This window comes from Marmota monax, unplaced genomic scaffold (assembly GCF_021218885.2).
Source record: "Marmota monax isolate L192 unplaced genomic scaffold, Marmota_monax_Labrador192_F-V1.1 WCK01_AAM20220418_F8-fsc00101, whole genome shotgun sequence".
Lineage (NCBI taxonomy): Eukaryota > Metazoa > Chordata > Mammalia > Rodentia > Sciuridae > Marmota > Marmota monax.
Window position 1 is genome coordinate 4187104 of NW_026692786.1, and position 22897 is coordinate 4210000.

The 22897-nt window shown below is 44.8% G+C and overlaps 1 long non-coding RNA gene across 1 annotated transcript in view; it reads right to left on the minus strand.

Moving 5' to 3' along the window:
- Positions 1-4449: 4449 nt before the first annotated feature.
- LOC124095070 (uncharacterized) overlaps positions 4450-22897 on the minus strand; it is a 23005-nt gene continuing 4557 nt past the window's right edge. The window contains exons 2-7 of the long non-coding RNA XR_006852412.2: positions 21410-21775; positions 19805-21314; positions 14857-15122; positions 14430-14676; positions 12475-12624; positions 4450-8169 (exon numbers count right to left, since the gene is read on the minus strand). This is a non-coding gene — a long non-coding RNA (uncharacterized LOC124095070). The remainder of the gene's footprint in view (positions 8170-12474; positions 12625-14429; positions 14677-14856; positions 15123-19804; positions 21315-21409; positions 21776-22897) is intronic.

The following is a 22897-nucleotide window of genomic DNA, read 5'->3' on the forward strand; positions in this document are numbered from 1 at the left end:
CTGAGGTCGCTCCAGTCCACAGCAGGAGGGCTCCCAGCTGCTGCCACCACCTGCTCCAGGCTGATGCCAGGTTGTGAAATCCCAGTTTAGCTCATCCTGTTGGGTTGAGTCCCAAGGTCAGGCTCATCCCTCAGGAATGCAGTCCCTCGGAGGAAGTCCTTTATGTCCCACAGGGCCCCTGGTTCGTCCTTACAGCCTCCACACGGTGGCACAGAGGCTGCTGGATTAAATGTCAGGCAAGTGAAACCTGCTGGAGCTGGCTGAGCGCCAGTCCTCACCTGGCTGTCCCTGTGCCTGGGCTCCCAGGTGTTTGCAATGCAGAGAAGAGCTGAGAAGCCACTCTGTGGCCAGGAGGGACCCGAGGGCTCACCCAGCAATTCGTCCTGAGAATGTCCACGCCCACCTCCCCAGCCACAGGGAGGGGGACTGCCCTCCATCTGCTTCATCCAATACCAAGACACTGGCTACTGAGCACTTCCAGTACAGCTGGGATGGCTGGGACACTGGATTTTTTAATTTTGGCTCTTTTTATTTAGTTGTATTCATACAAAAGGGACATTTCATTCAGTCCTTGGGAAAGTATTTAAGTATATTCAGGTATTGCTGGGAAAGCTCAGGTACTTAAATCCACGGTTTCAACTGGGAGTTTTGTGACATCCAAGTACAGATCGAGTCAGGAATAAAACTAGCATCCAAACTGAGATGGGCTGCTAGTGTAAAGTGCATACCAGGTTTTCAAGAGTTCCCCCCAAAATAGAATATAGCTGTCCTAATTTACTTCATGTTCCTGAGACAAAATACCCGAGGCTGCGTTAATCAGCGTTCCATTGTTGCAAACAAAATACCTGACAAGAACAACCAGGAGGAGGAAGAGGTATTTATTCTGACCCTCAATTTCAGAGTTTCCGTCTGTGGTCAGCAGGCTCCTAGGCAGGACATGGAGCAGAACATCATGGAGAAAGGGCACAGTGGAGGAAAGCTGTTCAGCTCACAACAGCCAGGAAGGGGGGAGAGAGAGAGAGGGAGAGGGAGAGGGAGAGAGAGAGAGAGAGAGAGAGAGAGAGAGAGAGAGAGAGAGAGAAGCCAAGACAGGTGTATCTTCAAGGACACATCCCCAGTGACCTGTTTCCTCCAGCCACACCTCACTTGCCTCCAGTTACCATCCAGGAGTCTAATCGACTACCAATGGATTAATCCAGCAAATGGATTAATCCTCTGATAAAATCAAAGCCCTCACCACTGCCTTAAAGCTCCACCTCTGAACCTTGCCACTTTGGAGGTCATGCTTCCAACACGGGAGCTTTAGGGAGACATTCCAGATCCAAAGCATAGCAATGACTTTAAAATAACTGAGGTTTATTTAGCTCACAGTTTGAAGAATGCATCTGGTGGCCTCTGGTGAGGGTGTATCACTGTGTCAAACACAAACACCACCAAAAACATAGAAGCTGGGCATTGTGTCCACCCTGCAACCCCAGCAACTCGGGAGGCTGAGGCAGGAGGATTGCAAATTCTACACCAGCCTCAGCAACTTAGTGAGGGGTGAAGCCACTTAGTGAGACACCATCTCAAAAGATAAAATAAAAAGGGCTGGAGATGTAGCTCGGTGCTAAAGCACCTCTGGGTTCAAACCCAGTATGTACCTTCCCCTCATTAAAAAGAAAACATGGCAGATGGCATTATAGCTCCAAGAGGCAAGTGACATGCATGGAGCAGATATATTACATGGCGAGAGAGAGAGAGACCATCAAGAAAGCTGCACTCACTTTCAAACAGCCCGTTAGTTCAAAGGAATTTATGTAATCCCACAAAAACTGAGCCACTCCTGGAAGAGGACATTGCTCTCCTCCAGGGGTCCTGGCCCCAAGACCTACCTAAGTCCTACCTCTTTAACACCCAACCCCTGTCAACGTCACCATTCAGTGACCAAACTTGCAGCACATGAACCTTTGAGGGTACGAACTACATCCAAACCGTAGCATTAACTTATCTCACTCATGCTTTTATATTAATTACATATTGGGATAATGATAGTTTTGATATCTTAGATTTCAAAGATGTATATTATTAAAATCGATGTCACTGGTTTCTTTTTATTTCTTCATACTGTAGCTACTGGAACACTCAAAATCACATATAAAATTCATATTTTGTTTCCGCTGGTCAGTGCCAGCCTTTTTCCCCAGAAAGAGGACATTCCACCATCCCTAGGCAGATGCAGGGCATTTTAGGCTTTGGAATACAGCAAGAATAAACAAACTCAAAGACATTCAAAGGAATTTCTCTCCTGGACAGGAATTCCTGTCCCCTCCCTCCTCTGCTCCCTAAGTCAATCCTGTAGATTTCAAATGCAAGTGTAGTGGGTGTTGATCACCTCCATCAGAGAGAGTCAGCCATCACAGTACCAGGAAGTAATAACTGACATTGAGGGGCTCTGGTTCTCACTGGACCTCATGGAGGAAACTTTTAAGTACCTATTTTGTGTCTTGAGTTGCTTTGTGAGTTAGTATTTGAAAAGCTTTTGTCATGTCAGATCACAGTGAATTTCATTTTATTTTTATCAGCCACATAGTATTCCATTATGAAGAGAGACTGGATTTTCTTCTGATTCATACATCGTTAGTTTTCCATTTCTTTTTCATGTTGTATCTTTATAAAAAAAATGTGTGAATGTTATCTTAGCATTCCTAAAAGTGATTTGGTGGCCCAATGGTTTATGTTTTCATTTTGATGGATACTACTAAATTCCCCCAAAAAAATTTTATCAATTTATATCTGACTGAGAGAAAAGTGCCCATTTTCCCTCATTGTCTCTAACATTTAATCAGTCTCTTCTTTTCCTATTCAAATGAGTGGTAAATGCCATTTGTGTTTAGGAACCTGTTTCCCAGATTCCTAATGAAACCAAGAAGCCCTACCAGTGTGTACTGGCCAATAGTATGAACTATATAAATAGTTTATTGCAGTCTTTACCCATTTTTCTTAAAGGTTGTCTGCCTTTCTTTTATAGACATTCTTTTTTTTAATACACAGTGATATATATTCATTCTTTTATATATTTTGGATGCTCGAATTTTAATAATATAAGTGTAGAAAGTATTTTACCTCAATCTGTCACCTTTTCTTTTCCTTTGTTAGCTTTTTAATTGAAGAATAACAAATATACCAAAAAAAACTGAATAAAATATGTCATGTTCAATCAGTTATTACAAAATGGCACATCCATGTAACCAGAATCCAGGTCAAGAAACATAACATTGTATATAGCTAAGCAGTCCCTCTCACACCCACCCAAACATCTCCCTTTCCCCCACCCACAGGTAATGATTGAAAAGCAACAATAAGTACCAAGAGATGAGTTGTGGGGTGTGCTGGAGTTGTGGCTCAGTGGTACAGCACTTGCCTAGCATATATGAGGCTCTGGGTTCCATCCTCAGCACCACACAAAAATAAATAAAATAAAGCTATTGTGTCCATCTACAACTTAAAACAAGTTTAAAAATGGGTTGGGGCTTTGAAAAAAATTATATACAAGAATCATACCTCACCTGTTTTTCTGTGGCTGATTCCTTGTCGCTGTGGGTCAATATTGGGTTTTAAATTCATCCTTTGTCAGGACACGGAGCTGCCGTATATACATTTCCATTGCTGTCCGTAACATTTTACAAGTGTATCATACTATATTTACCCGTTCTGGTCTTGATGGACCTCTGGTTGTTGTTGTTGTTGTTGTTGTTTTTCAGTCTCTATGAACATGCTTGTACACATCTTTTGGTGAGTGTGTGTGTGTGTGTGTGTGTGTGTGTTTAATATATTTCAGTTGGGTATAGCCCGAAGAATTGAATTCTGGGTCAAAGAGTATGGTAATGTCAACTTTTGAAAGTACTTTATCCAATTACATATCTGTCATCAGTGTAGAAGTTTTGGCTACTCCCCATCTTCCCCAACACTTGGTATTGTGAGTCTTTTTAAGTCTAACCATTCTAGTGGATGTGCATGGTACTGCCTATGGTTAAGTTTGCATTTTGCAGACAAGGAATGATGCTGAGTCCTTCTTCCTAGGTGGATTTGCCTTTGGGAAATACATTTCTGTATTCTGTATTCTTTTTTTTTTAGTTTTATTGAATTAATTTTTTAAAAATACACAACAGTGGAATGCATTACAATTCTTACACATACAGAGTACATTTTTTCATATCTTTGTATATAGAGTATGTTCACACCAATTCATGCCTTTATACATGTACTTTGGGTTTGTTTTTTTTTTGAATTACAATTCTTATTACACATACATATTACAATTTTTCATCTCTGTTTGTATATAAAGTATGTTGACACCCAGTTCAAGTCGTCATACATGTACTTTAGATGTCCATCACATTCCACCATCCTTGCTAATCCCTTGCCCCCTCCCTTTCCCTCCCACCCCTCTTCCCTATCTAGAATGTATTCTGTATTCTGATGAGTCTCTCTCATTTTTTTTTTCTGTTGGGTTCTGGTATTGGTCAGGGGGGCCCTTTAGGAGAAATACAACACACCCAGTAATTTAAACAAAGAAAAATATTATGGATATTTCCTAAGGTTAAGGGGTGGCTAACGACTGAAAGAAGAAAAGCTGGATTGTAAGATACATGGGGTGGCAACTGCAGAAAGTAACCACCCCTAGGGCAGAGGAGAAGGGGAATAGGAAGACTCGTGGCAGTTTAGAAAAGAGGTTCTTCAAGGCTGAGATGCAGTGAGATTCCAGCTTCCAGATGATGAAACTGCTGCAGAAACCTGCTCCATGCCTCTGTAATAAAGATGAAATTGCTGGGGCTGCCCCAGATCTACAGGGGTCATGCACTACCCCGGAAGTGCTCTGGAAATCCACCTGAGCTGCAATGTTTGCATGCATGGAAAAAATTAGGGACAGAAAACAAACCTTCTTCCTCCTCCATCTTTGCAATTTCCTTCAGTGCCCCCTGTTGACAGAGCCTGACATAGAGTCAGCTGGAAAAGCAGAAATTCGGCGTCAGAGTCCACTGCCAGTATTACAAAGCAGGAATAAATAGGGAAAATTTGGAGCCAAGAGGCAGTAAATTAATAACTGGCACAGTTATGCGTCATTTTGTATTGATTTGCAGTTCTTTATATATTCTGGGAACAAGTTGTTTATTGGTTATTTGTGTTATAAATATATTCTCCCTCTCTGTGATTTATCCTTGCCTCTTTACGATGTCTTTTAATGAACAAACGTTTTCATTTTAATGTAGCTCAATTTATCCATCTTCTTTGATGGGAGTACTTTTGATATTTGATTTAAGAAGTCTTTTCTACCCTGAGGTTATAAGAATATTCTGTGATGTTTGCCTTGGAAGCTTTATTGTTTTCTTTTCACCTGGCAGCCGAGGATGGCTCTGTGTATATGGGTCGGGTAGTGTGAGGTCACTTGTCATATTCTCTCTATGGCTGTCCAGCTGATGCAGCTGTGTTTATCAAAGGGACATGACTTCTGATTTCCCAGCCACAGTGTGCCTTTGGTCCCGGATCAAGTTTATGGGCAGCGTGTGTGTACGCCTGTAATCCCAGTGACTCAGGAGGCTGAGGCAGGAGGATGGCAAGTTCAAAGCCAGCCTCAGCAACTTAGCGAGACCTGAAACAACTTAGCAAGGCCCTGTCTTGGGCTGGGGATGTGGCTCAAGTGGTAGCACGCTCACCTTGCATGCATGAGGTACTGGGTTTGATTCTCAGCACCACATAAAATTGAAATAAAGATATTGGGTCCACCTAAAAAACTAAAAAATAAATATTAAAAAAAAGTTTGGATAACCAATACAATAAGTCCTTTATCTACTTCTTTTCAAGGATTATCTCAACTATTCTCAGGCCTTCAGAGTTTCATTAAAACTTAAGTCAATATGTCACTTTCCTCCAAAGAGAGAGAGAGAGAGAGAGAGAGAGAGAGAGAGAGAGAGAATCCTGATGTTTTTATTGAAATTGAATAAATATACAAATCATTTGGGGAGAACTGATATAGCTAAACTCCAACCCAAGAACACAGCACAGAAATCCATTTATTAAAATCTTAATTTATTCAAAATAATATATAATATAAGGATGATGATTAATAATAATATTTTACATTTTCTGGTATGGAAATCTTACACACATTTTATTAGATTTATTTCTAGGATGTAAAAATATAATCATGTTGTAAAATTTTTCTTTCTATATTTTTAATGCAGTGCTGGGGACGGAACCCACAGCCCTATGCATTTGAAGCAAGTGCTCTACAACTAAGCTTCACCCCAGCCGTTTTCTTCTGTCTTTAGTTTATGTTTGTTACTAGGATATTGAAATCACTATATTCCTGGTGACTTTTAAATTGTAGGGTAGTAAAATCGGGTTATTCTTTTTCTTTGTTGGTTCTTGGTTTTTCTCTCCTGGGTGGCCAAGTATGTATTATCCAATCCTATGGAAATTATTCTGCATTTTATTCTTATACTTGTAAAATTTTGCTTTCAAAATGAATAGATTTCAATCAAACCCAGTTGCAATTAGTTGCATTAATATTGTAGAATAAGGGTTTTTTTGTTTATTTTTACAATTTTGTAAATTTTTAAACACACGTGGGTCCATTTCCAGATTCTCCACTCCTTTCCAGATGCATCTATCTTTTTTCATGTAATATAAAATACAATTAACATATTTTAAGTGCACTTTAGTCACTTGATTTTCATGGTATATCTTGATAACATAAGCCCCTGGGTTTTTTTCCCTACAAAATTCTTCCAACAATCCTAGAACATTTGATTTTCCTTAGGAACGTGAGAATGCCTGTCAGATTTTATAGGTAGAGCTGTTGTTTCCAAATGTATTGAATGAATCAGTTAATTTAGAAAGAACTGATGTAACTGGAGTAGGGAGCCTGTCCCTATAGGACCGTAATCTGCCAGTTCCTTCATTAAGCCATCATTGATGTCTCCGGTAAAGTTTTGTAATTTTGAAAAGTTTTTTAAAATCAAGTTTCACTTTGTAAATTAAGTTTTAAGCATGTAATTGCTAACATGCTATAAAAATTAAAATGATGTGTTTATGGTTTAGAAAGGAGGTTTCCCCCCAAAAAAAAACTCCTGTTGGGACTGGAATGTTCAGAGAAGATAAAATGACTTCATTATTAGACCACAATCTAAGACTGGGTGGTGTCTCCAGGTGGGGGGGCTTGACTGGTGGAGGTGGGTCCCTGGGAGTGTGCCCTGGGAAGGTGCACCTTCCCTGTGCCCCCTTCTCCTGCCTCTACTTTGTGGTTCTGCCAGAAGCTGAACATCTTTCCTCTGCTGGTCCCTTCCCGCAAGAGGTACTTTCTCATCTAGGGTCAGAGCCCCCGTGGAGTCAGCTATATATGGATGGAGACCTCAGAAACTGAGCCCCAAGTAAACTTTTTCTTCTGAGTGTTTCTTGGGAGGTATTTTTGTTCACAGTGACACAAAACTAACTAAACCAGAAATTGGTCCCAGGAAGTTGGGTCATTGCTGGGATTCCCCTGACTCTGGGGTCCAGAACCCTTTGGAAAAGTTTGGAAAGGCAGTCTGGAAAAGCTTTAGAATGTTGTCGACAGAGCTTCGTGGGTAACTCTGGTGGGAGCTTAGGAGACTCGACTGCAGGTACAAATGTGGACCGTGCTCAAGAGGTTTCAGATGGGAAACTGGACTTGACCAGAAAAGTGCATATGAAGCTAGGGCCAAGGAAGGTGGGCTTATTGATGAGATTATAGCTCTTACAGAAATGCTGAGTACTTTGCACAATAGGAAATGTCTTGAGGACATCCCAGGAATTTTCAGGACCACACCCTTTGTGGGTTCAAGGCTCTCAAAGGGAAAATTCCTTTGAGAAGAGGTCATGGGTGTATCTTGCTCACACTGGGAGCTCCTAAAAAGTTGTTTCACCATGCAGAGCTCATTGCAGCCATGATTTCAGGGGACCCGGGTATTGCATGGGCTGGCAGCAGACCTTGGTAGCATCCATGTGGTGCTGGCTCTGCAGGAGTGTGTGATGTTGGAGTCTTCATGGAGGGGTCACAGAGGCACCCGCTGAGATTTCTGAGGAAGGTCCTGGAGGCCAAACAAAGTGTAGCAGGCTCCTCTGGGCTCCCCTGAGGTGATGCATGAAGCTGTGAAGGTGAAGCTGAAGCTGAAATGGATACCCCAGAAATTAAGAGATGCCAGTAAGGTGGACTGTCAAAAAAGCTGCTGACTGCAGAGAAAGTCAAGCTAAAGGAGACGCCTTGTGCACAGCAAGCAAGGCCAAAGGGGTGGGGTGCCCAGGCCCTTGAGGTAGCATGTCTCACAGCCATGTGTCCTCTGCTATAGGCAGAGTTAGGGGACCTGTGTGCTCCTGGGTTTTGGTCTTGTTTGGGCCCCAGTCTTTCTTTCTGTGCCCCCAACCCTCCCATTTTTTGGACTGGGAATATTTACTCCATAGCACTGTGTATTGGACGTCTCCAACTTACTTTCACAGGAGATTACAACCAGGAACTTGCCTTGCCTCTCAGATGAGACTTTGGACCTGAACTTTTGGACAATGCTAAAGGTGTTAAGACCTTGGGACTCTTGGAGATAGACTAATGCATTTTGCATTGTGAAGTGGCCATGAGCTTTTTTAGCAGCCACGGACAAAATTTTATGGTTTGGATATGAAGTGTATCCCCAAATCTCCTGTTAATGTACAAAAATTCAGAGGTAAAATGATCAGAACATGAGACCGGTGATCTAATCAATCCATCTTAGCTTTCAATGGACTGACTGGGCGGTGAGGGGGGCCTGGCTAAACAGGTGGGTCACGGAGGTGTTCCCTGGAAGGGTGCATTTTCCCTTCTGGGCCTTCTGCTCCTCCCTAATCCCTGACCCTGCCCTGAGCTGAGTAACTTTCCTCTTATGGTCCCTTCCTGCAAACTGTGCTGTCTCACCTTGGATTCAGAGTCATGGAGCTGGTCATGTATGGACTAAGACCTCTAAGACCACGAGCCCCAAATACACTTTTATTTCTCTTTTAAGTTGTTCTTATTGAATGTTTTGGTCAAAGCAATTAAAAGCTAACTAAAACATTATGAGGAGAGAGAAGGGAGAGGAAAAAGAAGAGGAGGAGGGAAGAAGAGGAGGAGGAGGGGAAGAAGGGGGGAGGAAGAAATGATGCTGATGGAGGAGGAAGAGGAAGAGAGGAGGAGGAAGAAGGAGGAGGAGGAGGTAGAGAGGAGGAGGAGGGAGGAGGAGAAGGAGGAGCAGGAGGAAGAGAAAAAATAAGAAGGAGAAGGGGGGGAGATTCCCACCCAGTTTACCTTATTCCCTTCGGTACTCCTTCAGGAAAATATTTTTATTAGTTTCTTATTTATCTACATTTTTTTTTCATTAGGAAAAAAGGAGCAAAGATGCATATTTTTTTACCCCCTCTCCTCTGGTACCAAAAAACTGTAACTTGATGTTATGGTTTGGATAGGAGGTGTCTTCCAAAAGCTCCTGTGTTCATTCAGGAATACTCAGATGTGAAATGATTAGCTTATGAGAGCTGTGACCTAACTGGTCCATTCTAGTTTGAATGAACTAACTAGGTGGTAACTGTAGGTGAGTGGGGCACAGAAGGAGGAGGTAGGTCATTGGAAGTGTGCCCCTCCTGCGGTCACTCCCCCTTTCTCTCTGCTTCCTTGACACTGTAATTTGAGCAGCATTTCCTCCACCAGGATGTTCTGACTCACCTCTGGCCCAGAACAATGGAGTTGACAGACCATAGACTGAACCTCTGAAACCATAACTCTAAATAACCTTTTTCTCCTTGTCAGGTATTTTGGGCACACTGACAAATTGCTGACCAACACACTGTGTGTGTAGCTTATACTTTGCTTTTTTGTCAATTAACCATTTGAGCACAGCTTCCTTGTTCCTTTTTCTAGCTGCATACTATTCTTTTGCCGTAAATCTGGCTGATTTCATTTTTAAAAACTCTCTTATTAGTGGATATTGAATTGTTTTAAATATTTTCTATTTCCATTTTTTTTTTTTCTGATACAAAAAAAAACTTGCATGTATGTCATTTTGCATATGTTCAGGGTATATCTGTAGAAGAATTTCCCAGAAGTAATATTGCTGAATCGTTAAGAATCGTTTCTTATATTTATAAACATTGCCAAATTGCCCTCTCTAGGGTGGCATATTTTTTGCCTTGAACTGGCAAAACACACAGCTATTTCACCATAATCTCTCCAACAGTATGTGCTCCTAAACCATTACATTTTCCAACCTGATGATAGATTTAAATGAACATTTCATAGTAGCTGAGATTTGCATTTCTCTTATGGATTGATTTGAGCATATGTTCATGGTCATCTGTAATTCTTTCTCTGTGGTCAGTGCATACCTCTTGCTCCTGGTGTGTGTTTTATTCGGCGTCACATGGATCTGGCTCCCTGGCACACCGACTCATTCAGTTCTCACAGGTAACGTGCATGGCGATCACTGAAGCATCATCTTACAGGAAATTCAGGACAGCTTTCGAGAGCCTGGGCTGCTTGTTCCCATCATCCCGCTAACTAGGATGCCAGGTAGGTAGTCATCCATTTTTGTCTGACCCCACACGCTCTTGCCCCTGTATCACCAGGCTCTTCAAAGGGACCGCCCTTGTCTGAATCCTGAGTCCCTTGGCAGCACCAGGCCCAGAGTCGGGTGGCTTCTGCTTGGATGTCTCAGGTGACAGTCCAGTCCTCTTCCTTCCTTCCCTTCCTGCCTCTCAGACTCACCCTTCCTTTTCTGTTTGTTTTTGTTTTTGTTTTTGTTTTTTGGTACCAGGGATTGAACCCAGGGGCACTTAGCCACAGGGCCACCTCCCCAGCCCTCTTTATTTTTTATTTTGAGACAGGGTCTCGCTAGGTTGCTTAGTGCCTCACAAAATTCCTGAGGCTGGCTTCAAATTTCTGATCCTCCTGCCTCAGCCTCCTAGGGGGCGGGGATGACAGGTGTGAGCCGCCGGCTACCTCTTCCTCCTCTGCCTCCCGACCTGTCTTGCTTCCTTCCCTCCATTCTTCCTTCCCTCCTCCCCTCCTTTCTTTTTTCTTCCTTTCTAAGGGTGATAAAGTGACATAATACCAAATTCACCATTTTACCTCTTCTCAGTGCACTGCATCCAACACACACGGCTTCTGTGCAACCACAACTCTTCATAATCGCAAACAAGCTCCATACACATCAAATAAAAACATCCTGTTTCCTTTCCCCAAACCCCAAGCAAGAACCTTTCTCCTTCCTGTCTATGCGTTGGCTACTCTAGGTACCTCCATATTAGAGGAATCAAGTGAATTCATTCTCCAGTGACGGGGTCACTTCACTTCGCCCACCGTCCTAAGGTCCATTTATACTATAGCATGCATCAGAATTTCCTTTCAAGGTTAAATGACACTGCATTGTGTATGCATGTTCACATTTTGCCTGTCCATCCGTCCACCCGCCATTGGGGTTATTTCCATCTATTGGCTCTTACGAATAGTGCCGCCATGAACATGGGTGTACAAACAGAATATCACTTCAAGTTCCTGCTTTCAGTTCCTTTGTGGAATCGCTAGGTTGTACAGCAAGTGTGCGTGTAGTTTTCAGAGGACTCACCTGCCCATCTCTCTTTGGACTCTAAATTTCCACAGCAATAAACTCACCTTCACCAATAAACTAACCGTCCACCCTATAGAGAAGCTCTGGAAGCTTTCTAGAATTGATTCCAATCCAACCGTCAGAGGAGAAGGCCTTAGAACCCTTGCACCCTGGAAGGAACCCAGAACTTAGATCACTCCGTTGGTCCTGATGTCTATCAGGGAAAGTTTAGGCCCTTCACCTATCTTCTCCCTCAGGCAGGAGGCACCCCGGACACTCACGTCAGGGATGAGTTATACCTTCGCCCGTCTGACCTGATGTCCTTACTGTGTGAGAAAGCCCCAGTATCACCTGGGGCAGCCCTGGGTTGGAGGAGTCCTCTCTAAGCCCTGCAGTCCATCTTAGGGACCAGGCAGCCAAGGGCAGGGCGTCTCTCTTCCCCCCACTCCCTGTGTCTCTCTCTTCTCCTTTGACTCTTCACAGACACAGAGAAGGACAGCTCTTGGCCTCCATCTCAGCCCAGCAGGGTTTCTCTGATGTGCTGCCTGTTATTCTGCCACCTGAACCTCAGGTCCCTGTCCCTTTCACAGTTTTCAACTATTGCTTTGATTCTGCCAACAAACCCTTGTATGTACATAAGATGCCCAGACCCACGACCTGGCACGTGTGCACCCCCGGCTTGCACAGGGGAAGGGCCAGGCAGCTGGGCTCTTGGCTGGGGCACTGGAACCCTGTTCTGCAGCCGCAGTTCTGTGAGCCCCTGTGCCACCCCTTCCCCTCACCCTCACCCTTGGACTGGGTCAGGACAGAGTTGACCAGGACATGCCACTTCCCTCCTTGGCAGTCAAGAGAGGACACACACACCTACCTCCCAAAGCAAGGCCAGCCAGCCACCTCTTCCGTGCCTCTCCTGTGTTTGGCGACAGGTTGGGCCAGCCAGCAGGGCTGTGGTGAGCGTTTACTGAACTGACTTGCAGCGAGGTGGGCGAGATCCTACGCAATTTGGGTTTTCCTCTGCCTAAACAGACAGTCAAGCAGATAATTAACGGATTCAAGAAGTGGAGAATTGACAGCATTTTTTGAAAAATACATAAACTGACAGAAGCCAGGCTCAGATGAGCACAAGGGAAACCAGCTCTGTTGAACCCTTCCCAAGGAGCTACAGGAGAATGTGGTAAAATACGTGCAGAGAGTTCAGCGCTGCCCTCCTGAGCGCCAGTTCCAGCCCCAGCCCTGCGCAGCTCTGAAAAGCCTCTGGTTCCAGACAGAGCGGCACCTTGCTGGGTCCTTTCCTTTAGAGACCAAGTGCAGAACAACCAGACTGGATGCTGGAGCAGCAGGTTGGAGAAGAGTGACCTACGATGTCACGTGGCAATGCTGAGCACTCAATGTGCCTCCCCAGAAATGACTGAATTAAGGTCATCATCCTTGTTGCCCCCACTGCTTTGGAAATCCACTGGAGGATGCTTGACCGGGGACAGAGGAGAGGCCAGCACATGCCAACCAGCCCCGCCCTCTGTGTCCTTTCCTGAGCAGTGTTTCCTGTGCCCTCGGGGATGTTCGGATAACACCTGCTGTCTTCCAGCCCAGCCCTCCCAGATGTAGGCTGAGGACTCCAGACTTTGCCTTCCGTCTCTGACACTGGCCATCCAAGGGCTTCCTGAGGTAAGGAGACATAAGACTGACCCAGTATGGCCACGTGCATAGAAGTGAATAGACTTCCAAGAGTCTCTGATAGGTAGCCATGTGCACACAGCACGGTGTGGTCTGGGGCTACTGATTTGGACTCTAGGAGATGGGAGCCTGAACTCTGGCATTATGTCAGCATTGAAACCTTGGAAAAGTCACTCAGTCCCACCAAGTTTCCATTGCCTTCTCTAAACCCAGGGATAAAATTCTTGCCCCCAAGCAGTTAAGATTCAATGAAGCAACCGATGTTGAAGTCCCTGGTAGAGTCTCCATGTAGAAATGGATGGATCAATATTGACTGTTTTTCCTGTTCTTCTCAAATTCATTGCTTCTGTGGCCCGTGAGTCACGACAACTGGATCCAGGTTCTAGACTACTCTGTGGTGCTGGGGTTGACAGGAAGCAGCTCAAGTCTGAGGCTGCGGTGCAGGGAGAAGTCTCCCCTGCACAGTGCAGCTTGACAAGGCTGGGTCTCCCCTAAAAACAGATCCCACAAGGAGAGGTAGCCACTGGGCAAGGTGCCAGAGGTGAGGGAGGCAGAGAGGGGCAATGGCCAGTTATGCATTCATGTAGGACAGTCCCCCAGGGGCCCAGAGACCAGGCCTGGCCAGGCATCGCAGAACTGAGCAACTAAGAGAGGCCTCCCCAATCTCAGATAGTCCCTCCCACTCGGAGTTGTGCCCTTGTAAGTTATTTTCTTTCTTTCTTTCCTTCCTTCCTTCCTTCCTTCCTTCCTTCCTTTCTTCCCAACAGGAAGGAAAGTTCGTCAGGGAAACTTTTTGGTCTTGATTCCAGTGTATTCCCAGCTGTAAGTTCCTGACCTGGCAAAGAGCGAGGAAGCATTGCATGTGTATGTGAATAAGTGAACGAATGAGCTGAGAGCCACGACTCCTAGGCCCACCCGTGCTGACCTGAGTTCCCCAAGAACAAGGCCCTGAGACGAAGGTCCAGCTGCAGGTGGTTTATGTGAGAGGTGAATGACCATTGGTAGGGGGTTGGGGAAGTGAGATGGGGAAGGGAGAGTCGATAAAGCATCGTATTGAGAAATTTGCAAAAAATAGAAAAGAAATTTGCCATTGTGTTTGGGAAAGCCTGGTCCCAGTGGGAACTGTGAGAGGAACAGCACCACACTCACCTCTGAGCCATCTCATAAGAGGGATGAGGGAGCCGAGGTATTTACCCACCAACTCCAGCCGACACTGGTGGAGGAAGCCTCCCCAGGGAGGAAGGGGGGCACCAACTCCTGGATCCAGGCCCCAAGAAACCTTCTGGACACCACAGGGTAGGTCCCAGTGGGTGGACGTTGGCTCCACATGCCCAGAAGAGATAAAGGCAAGGAGGGCCATCCTCTACCTCCTCACTGGAAGATGACAGGAATATTACTGTGAAGAGCAGAAAAGTGACAGGGTCTCAAAGGACACGCTCACGGAATGGTTTTCTGGGAGAGAGAAAGAGTTTCCAAAGCTTTTCCTGCTGCCCCATAACCTCCCCACCTCTCCCAGGGACTTCTCAGGAGTGGGGACCCCCCTGCGTTTCCGTCTCCAGGTGGAGCTACACCTCACCTCTTCCTGGGAGATGCTCTCGCGGAGGGCCTTCCCCTTGGCCAGGCTGCGGCAGGTGGACTTCACCTCTGTCTGTCCGAGACTGTTCCCACCAGATGCTTCAAACATGAATGACTCCTTTGCTCCTGTCTTTCTGACCTTTTCTGAGATAGGAGGACAAATCAGAGAAGTGTCCTGGCTTTTGATGCCCTGGGCTTTGCCTCTGAGAAGATGAACATGCAAAGTCCTCATGCCATGACTAACACTCATTAGCTTCTTGACGATTCCTGGGAGGAAAGGGAAAAGAAAAAGAAAAAAAAAATGTTACATGAACTAGCAAAGTGGCTAAGATTCCTGGTCCTGACACTTGGCTTTGGCCAGCAGAGAACCTGGGATTTGGAGAAACAGTGTGTATCCTGATCTTCCTTGTGGGAGGCCAACCTCACACGTGAGTGAGTCACACTCCCCGGCTGGGTGCTGAGGCGCCCAGTCGCAGAAATCTGGCAGAGCTTTCCCCACCCTTCTTAGGTTCGAGGGTCAGTGATGGGTGTGTCTTGCTACAGCCCCATGGTGAAGCTATGCTCACCTGTTCCTTTGTAATATAACCCCTTGCCCTGTTTGGGATAGAATCTTCCATGGAAGTGCCTTGTGTGTCCCCTTCTCTTACTGTGCCCTTGGGTGTGGCCTACCCAGGTGTCAGTCAACCTGCTGACAGTGGACATCATGAAGACAGACTCAGCCCCCTGAAACCTGACCCCTTGCCTCATTTGAATAGCTTCTTCTCAATAAAAGGGGTCAGCGAGTGCTCTCGCTCGCTCTCTTCCTGCGGACCCTTAAGGTCAGAGGAGCCGTCACAGCGACCCCAGAGAGAAAGGTATTTGTGTCTCTTGTGTGGTTATTTCGCGCAGCCCAGTCAGCCCAGTTCAACTGGAGTGACCCCTGAGCCTTTTAGTCATGAGAACAGAAACCGGGCACTTCCTTATGGACAGTGCCAATGTATGATGATTTCCTGGGTATGGACACTATCATCTAGATTTAAACCATGAAGCAAGTCAACAGAAGCCTAAGTCCTTCATAGCAGAACTATTCCTAGTAGTTGATGTCCATCTACCTTTGGATAAATCTGGATTGAATGGGCAGACTCATAGAAGAGCCAGAATCACCAAGGCCAAGCTCGCACACTCCTGACCCATAGAAATGGTGGAGAGGATGAGTGTGTGCTTTTGTTTTAAGCCATGGATAACTAACACAGAACTCTCTATTTTCCCTGCGTGAGAGGGAGTAGTAACCGGAAGACAGATCTAATGGGATTTCTGGGAGGTACTAATAATGCTTTGTGATTTGGGACCTGATTTTATGGATGTGTTTAGATTGTGAAAATTATTTCACAATAGACTTGTGACTTTTGCACTCTTCTGTGTGCATGATACACTTAAAAATTTCAAAAACTGTTTTACTAAAAAAGTCATCCCTGATCCTTCGGCGGGACAGAGGGATCACCAGAAGTCATTGCCAGGATGCCTGCAGACGTGCAGAGCACCACGTTGTGGACACGTTTGAGCTTTGTACAAGTCCATGTTGATTTTTTTGCATGTGGCTTCCAGGAAGCCAAGTCACACCTTTGCCCTGACTCCAAACTTAATTTTTTTTTTTTATTGCTCTCCTGAAAACGAATGAGCAGATTCAGGACCTTGGCTTCCCATCCGTTCCCGAATGAGACATTTTGGAACATATTAAATAAAAAGTGGGATGCCTTCCAATTCTACAAAGCCAGCCCCTGTACCCAGACTCATGAGAGGACCCAAGCCAGATGGGGAGGGAGGCTTGAAGTCTAGGCTTCCCAATGTCACTGATGGTGTGAAGGATCCTTGCTGCCTCCATTTTACTTTCCCTCCCAATTCTGTGTGTCTACAGCAGCATTTATCACCCCTGTGACCCTTGTTATCATCACAATTGATGGGTTGAGCTCTTCTAGGGTCTGTTCATTTTTTCCCCTGCCCTATTCCCCTAAGCCTTTGAATGGCTGTGTCTTAAGCTAGACTGAGAAGGGCTTATGTCGATGTAATTCCATAGACAGGTGCATTGATACATGCTTCATTCCTGTTCTAAATTTATCCATGAGCACTGGGTTGGGCACAGCAACCTCTAACACCTTCCTAAAGTTGTTTTTTTTCCCACCTCATTTCCGCATGGGACCTTTCACACATCCTTTATCTTCTCCAGCTACGACCACCTACGTGTGTTTCATCATTCAGTCCCAGGCTATCCTCACCTCTGTGTTTTTGCTGACCTTCTTTCATTCTTCCAGTTTCTGCTGATCCTTCAAACTGTCAATCATCTTCCCTCCTGACAAGAGCCTTTCTGGGTCTCTTGTCTACAATCACTATCTGAACCTTCCTTTGGATATTCCTTTGCTTCCGGTGTGAAAGGGATGCTTCCTTACCTGACCTCTCTGCTAGAACCAGTTCAGGAAAGAGGGAGGGAAAGTTGATTGAATTTCTGCATTGCTGAATGAAAGAAAAAAGTTCTAGCAGCGTGCCCCCCCAGTGCCTAGCTGATGCCGTAGTCTCGGTTTGGATTCCCGCAGACACTAATTGCTATGACTTAAATGTTCACACCAAAGCTAATATTGAAATTTAGTGTCTGTGAGGTATTTAGGAGCTGGGACCAGGTGGGACCTAAGAGGTGATTCATGGGCTGAGAGATTACTGGGTTAAAGGGGTATCTCAAGAAAAAAAAAATCTGTTATAAAAAGCCAGTTTGGCTATGTCTCTGGAATATCCCCCCTCTCACTGTGCTATGACCTGTTTAAGTCTCAAGACTCTACAGGGTCCCCACCAGCAAGAAGCCCCTCACCAGATGTGGATCCTTAACTTCAGACTTTCCAGCCTCTGTAAATTTAAGAAATTTTTATTTTCTTCATAAATTACCTGGTCTGTAGTATTCAGTTATAACAACAAGAAAGACTTATGACGTTGACCCTGAACAAGGATCTACACATAGCAAATACACGGGGTGGTTGTAAAGAAAGCTGACCAGCAAAGAGTGCTTCATTAAAACAGCTATCACAATGGTGCCTGGTGCCAAGAGAGATTCTGGGAAGTCCCACCTGAGAAGTAAGGGAATTTGTATAGTTATATACAACTGTCAAGATTCACTGGTTGACTATTTGATCCAGTTATTCCACTCCTTGGTCTATACCCAAAGGCCTTAAAATCAGCTTACTACAGTGACGCAGCCACATCAATGTTTATAGCAGCTCAATTCACAATAGCCAAGCTATGGATACAACCTAGGGTGTCCTTCAGTGGATGAACAGATAAAGAAAATGTGGTATATATACACAATGGAATATTACTCAGCCATAAAGAAGAATGGACTGTGACATTTGCCAGTCAATGGATGGAGCTGAAGAAAATCATGCTAAGTGAAATAAGCCAATCCTAAAAAAATCAAAGATGAAATCTTCTCTCTGATATGTAGATGCTCACCCAAAACAAGGGAGGGTGGAAAGGGGAAAAATAGAAGTTCATTGGATTAGACAAAAGGGGATTGAGGGAAGGGAGCCGGGAGAGGAATAGGAAGTTCAGTACCAGGGTAACTCTGCATCGTGTACAACCATAACAATAGGATCCTAATTAGAAAAAGTTATACTCTATGTTTGTATAATTTGCCAATATGCATTATACTGTCATACTCAACTAAAAAGCACAAACAAAAAATTAGAATAAATTTCAAAAGAGAGAAAAAAATCACTGCTTCTCCAAGTTCCATAATTTCATTCTTCTTTAAGGCAGAGTAAAACTTCATTAAATGCACATACATTTTCTTTATTCACTCACCTGTTGATGAGCACCTAGGTTGGCTCCGTAACTAGGCTATTGTGAATTGTGCTTCTATAAACATTCGAATGCATGGATCACTATAGTATGTTGACCTTAATTCCTACAAACAAGTACCAAGGAGTGGGATAATTAGGGCATATGGTGGTTCTAATCCTAGTCTTTTGAGAAATCTCCACACTGCTTTCCAAGGTGGTTATACCAATTTTCAGTCCCACCTGCAATGTTTAAGTATACATGTTCCCAACATCATCACTGGCCATTATTATTTGCATTTTTAATAATTGTCATTCTAAATGGAGTAAGATAAAATCTCAATGTAGTTTTGATTTGCATTTCCCTGGTCATACTTAGTGAAGTAAGCCAGACTCAGAACGTCAATGGTCAGATATTTTCTTTCAAAAGTTGAAGCTAGAGAGAGAGAAAGGAATTAAAAAGAGGGATCTCAAGGGGGGGGGGGGAAGGAGAACAATAGAGAAGAGGAAGTTGATAAAGAGAGAGAGGGAGGCAAGGAAGAGCTGGGGAAGTCCTGGAATACAAAATCTAGATGCTACGTCCACGTATGAACATAAAACCATGAATTCTAAATGTATTTATAATGCACGAACAACAACAATATTAATAATGACAACGATAATAATAAAAGGAAGATCAATAGAGTAGAGCAAGTGGATTGGAGGAGGGATAAGAGAAGACACTGGGAAATGAGATTGATGAAATTATGTTTTGTGCAAATACAGTATGGCATGATGAGTCCCACTACCATGCATGATTATAGTGCACCAATAAAAATATCATTTTGAAAAGTCACTGGTTGAGAGATGCCACTTGGGGTGCCCATTTCCAGATATTTCCACCTGCTGGGTACAAGCACAGTGACTTTAAGTGCATTTAGAACAAATAGCCCTAAGGCACAGCAATGGAGTCAAAGGCCCCTGGAGGTTGAACTGTGTCAGTGTACCCTGGAAAGAGGATGTCCAAGGGCCTGGGTGAAGCTTGGTGACATATGGCCTCGTTCCTGGTTATCAAAGAATCTTGTCCACAGCTCCTACAGCTGCCAGGAGGAAAGGTAGCATTCCCAAGTCCAAGGGTTCAATAAGATTCATAGGAACACCCCGAACACTCACCCTAGGGCCAGGCCAGCTGTCCTACCCAGAGGCAGACGAACAGGGCTGAACACACTTCCACACTTTGGTGCCCACCACGTTCTCCAACGAGAGGACTTTCTTCCACTCTTTTGTTCTCTCCTGTTAACACATCTTTTCCCAAAGGAGTCAAAAAGCTGACCATCAGAAAGCTATCCACTCTGCAGGGAAGCAAATTGGTCAGCTCCATAGCGTCCCTAGCCCCAGTTACAGGGTGAACAGGTCTCCCAGGAAAGGGACAATCTTTTAAGACTTGCCACTGATTGGGGTAGTTCTAGCCAAGTTGCACGCTGGGGCCACAACTGAGTTGAAATTCCACTTTGTACATCTTCACCATGTGCTGGATGGCACACGTGGGACCTTAAAACATTCACTTCTGGTATTTCTTCAATTAGAACTCATAAGATTAAGAAGAATGCACATCTCTATTTTAAAAACCTCAATAGAAATGTTAAAAGTCATTGAAATAAGAGTCATGCATTTAGAGTTCCTCCTTCGAGCGGGGAGAGGAACATGGTAGGGCATGTCCAGGATTCTCCTAGGAGACACGATCGTCAAAGGTCACGTGACTGCGTCCCAGGATGTTTAGACAAAGGGCATCGCGCGCAATGGGAAATGTCATTGTGTAAATACGTCTTCCACTTTGGAGTCGTTGCAAATACCATATGCAGATGAAAATAGATGTAGCCAAAGTTGTTTGGATAATTTCTGTAAGTCAGAAGAAGAATCAAAATAAACTTTGAAATGTTCCTAACCAAAAAAGCAGTCTGCTTGGTCTTTCCTTCAGGATGTGTCACCAACAATGGGAAAAGAAGCTAGAAACACAGTGTGTCTAAAGTGGCCTCAGAAGTCAAGTCGGCTGTCTTCTCCCCACACGTGGTCCACTCTGCTGACAAAGGTCGAGCACTTCCTGCAAGGAGAAGATACAGGAGGTGCTCTTAGGATCTACCCATCGTCGGGGTTGGTGTCTTCATTAACAGCAGCTCAAAGAGTGAGGGCATGTGGACTCTGGCTTTCATGATTGTCCGTATCCAAGAGTCTGGAAGCCACAGGTCAGACCGCACATGGAATGGATGTCAGGTCTGCGGCCATGTTGGCTTATTCAAAACTTTCACTTTCAGGGAAGTTCTTCAGAATCCTTAGGCCACGGTCAAATCCCAGCAGCCTTGACTTTCTCCATCAGATGTTCCCAGAATGAGAAAAGCCAAGTTACCATCTTTGACTGCTCCCGATCCCACCTATGGCTCAAACACATACGGACCCCATATGTGTCCATGACCTGGCAGCTTGGATCTCAGTGTGGCGGTATTAGGAGGTGGTGGAACCAAGAGTGTGCTGTTATAAGAGAGCAAGAAATGTTCCCTCCTTGGTCTCTGGCTTTTTGTCTCACCATAGGCTCTCCCCCAGCATGTTTTCTTGCCGTTGTGTTCCATCCACCATGAAGTCCTTAACAGAGCTGAGCCAATGCCAGCACTCTGTCCAGAACTAAAAGCTAAAAAAAAAAAAAAAAAGAAAACCTCTTTACTTTATAAAGTACCAGCCTCAGGTGTGTCATTAGAGTAATAGAAAATGGACTAGTCCACTCACCTTGGGCAAATGGCAGAGGTTTCTCTGTGAGACGCCGTGACAAATTGCTGCTGGTCAGTTTGGCATGGGTGTTGGGCTCACATAGTCTCGGATTCATGGCCATCTCACAGTCTCTGAGGCCAGTGGAAGCACCTGCCAGCCAGTCCCCACTCTTCCGGAGATTCTTAACACACTGTTGGGCAAACACACACACTAGGGCGTAGCCTGCTTTGTACCACTGGGGTACAGAAGAAAGAATCAGGCAAGAATTTCTGGGAGGCACCTGATTTTATAGGAATAGCAGATGTGACCCCAAATATTCACACAGGTGTCTCAGCCTCACACTCGGTCAAAGGAGGGTCTTGTAGTTGGGCCACCGGGGATGCTCTGAGACGTGCATGAAAGGAAAGATGGAGAAACGTGTATCAGAAAAGAAGTTTCACTCAAAGAAGGTGGTGCCGAACCTTCATCATTTTGCATTAGAACTTGTGAAATTCGGGTTCCATGAAGTCTCAGAATAAATAGTCCCTCCTAGGGATACGGCTTCTTCCCCCGCCCCCCATCACTCACTCTGAACTGCTGTTGCTGTCTTCCTCTTTAAGGAGTGGGAAGAATCTAGTCTCTCTCTCCTTCTGTTAGGCTCAGTAAGTACCTACTGGGTTCCACTTAGGTTTTTCAGCCCATTGCTGAAATCCAAAGGGCCTAGGGAGATAGGCATATCTCATCTGGCCTTTAAGGAACCTTCAATTTTCTAACCTTGGAGACAGAAAAATTACATAAGCCCATGAACGGACTCTGGTACATCATGAGTTTCCTGAAATGTTCTTCCCCCTCTCATTTCTTTGCCTGAAAGCCATCCCCTTGAGAGACCAACCTGGTCTCCTGTCTCACGCGGCTTCCCGTCACTGATGTTTCTGGAATGCTACCTTCTTTGCTCCCTTTGTGGACATTTTACAATGCAAAATTATGTATTTCTCTAGCTATTTTTTGCCCGTCACAACCCAAAATGTAAATGCCCTAACAGCAGGGATCTGATCTTCCTGTTTTTTTTTTTTCTTTTCTCATCTTTCTGATCCAAATACTGTCTCACAAGAAGGATGGGTTCTGTGGATAGGAGTCAAATGAATGGATCAAAGTCCGAATCCGGTGAAGTGATCTGATGCATCACGGGTAACTTCTGCAAATGGGAAAGGGAGGGATCCATGTTGGCTTGGATTCTGGATGGGGTGGACTTCAGTGGAGCCTTCAGCTTGAAGTTGGACTTTGCACAGACTGAGAGGTCAGGATGCTAGGCTGAGCTGCCAGGCGAGTGAGGGACGAATAAGTGAATGAACAGGATATTTATGTGGAGCAGACAGTGTGGAAAAGCACCTGCCCCTGGGAATAAGGTGAAGCCTCTCTGAGATTGTGCCCCCAACCTCCAGCACCTCTGAAAGCCAGCCCTCCCATCCACCAAAGATGCTGATGTCCTGGCTGACATCACTTCGAAGATTTATTGACATAATAGAC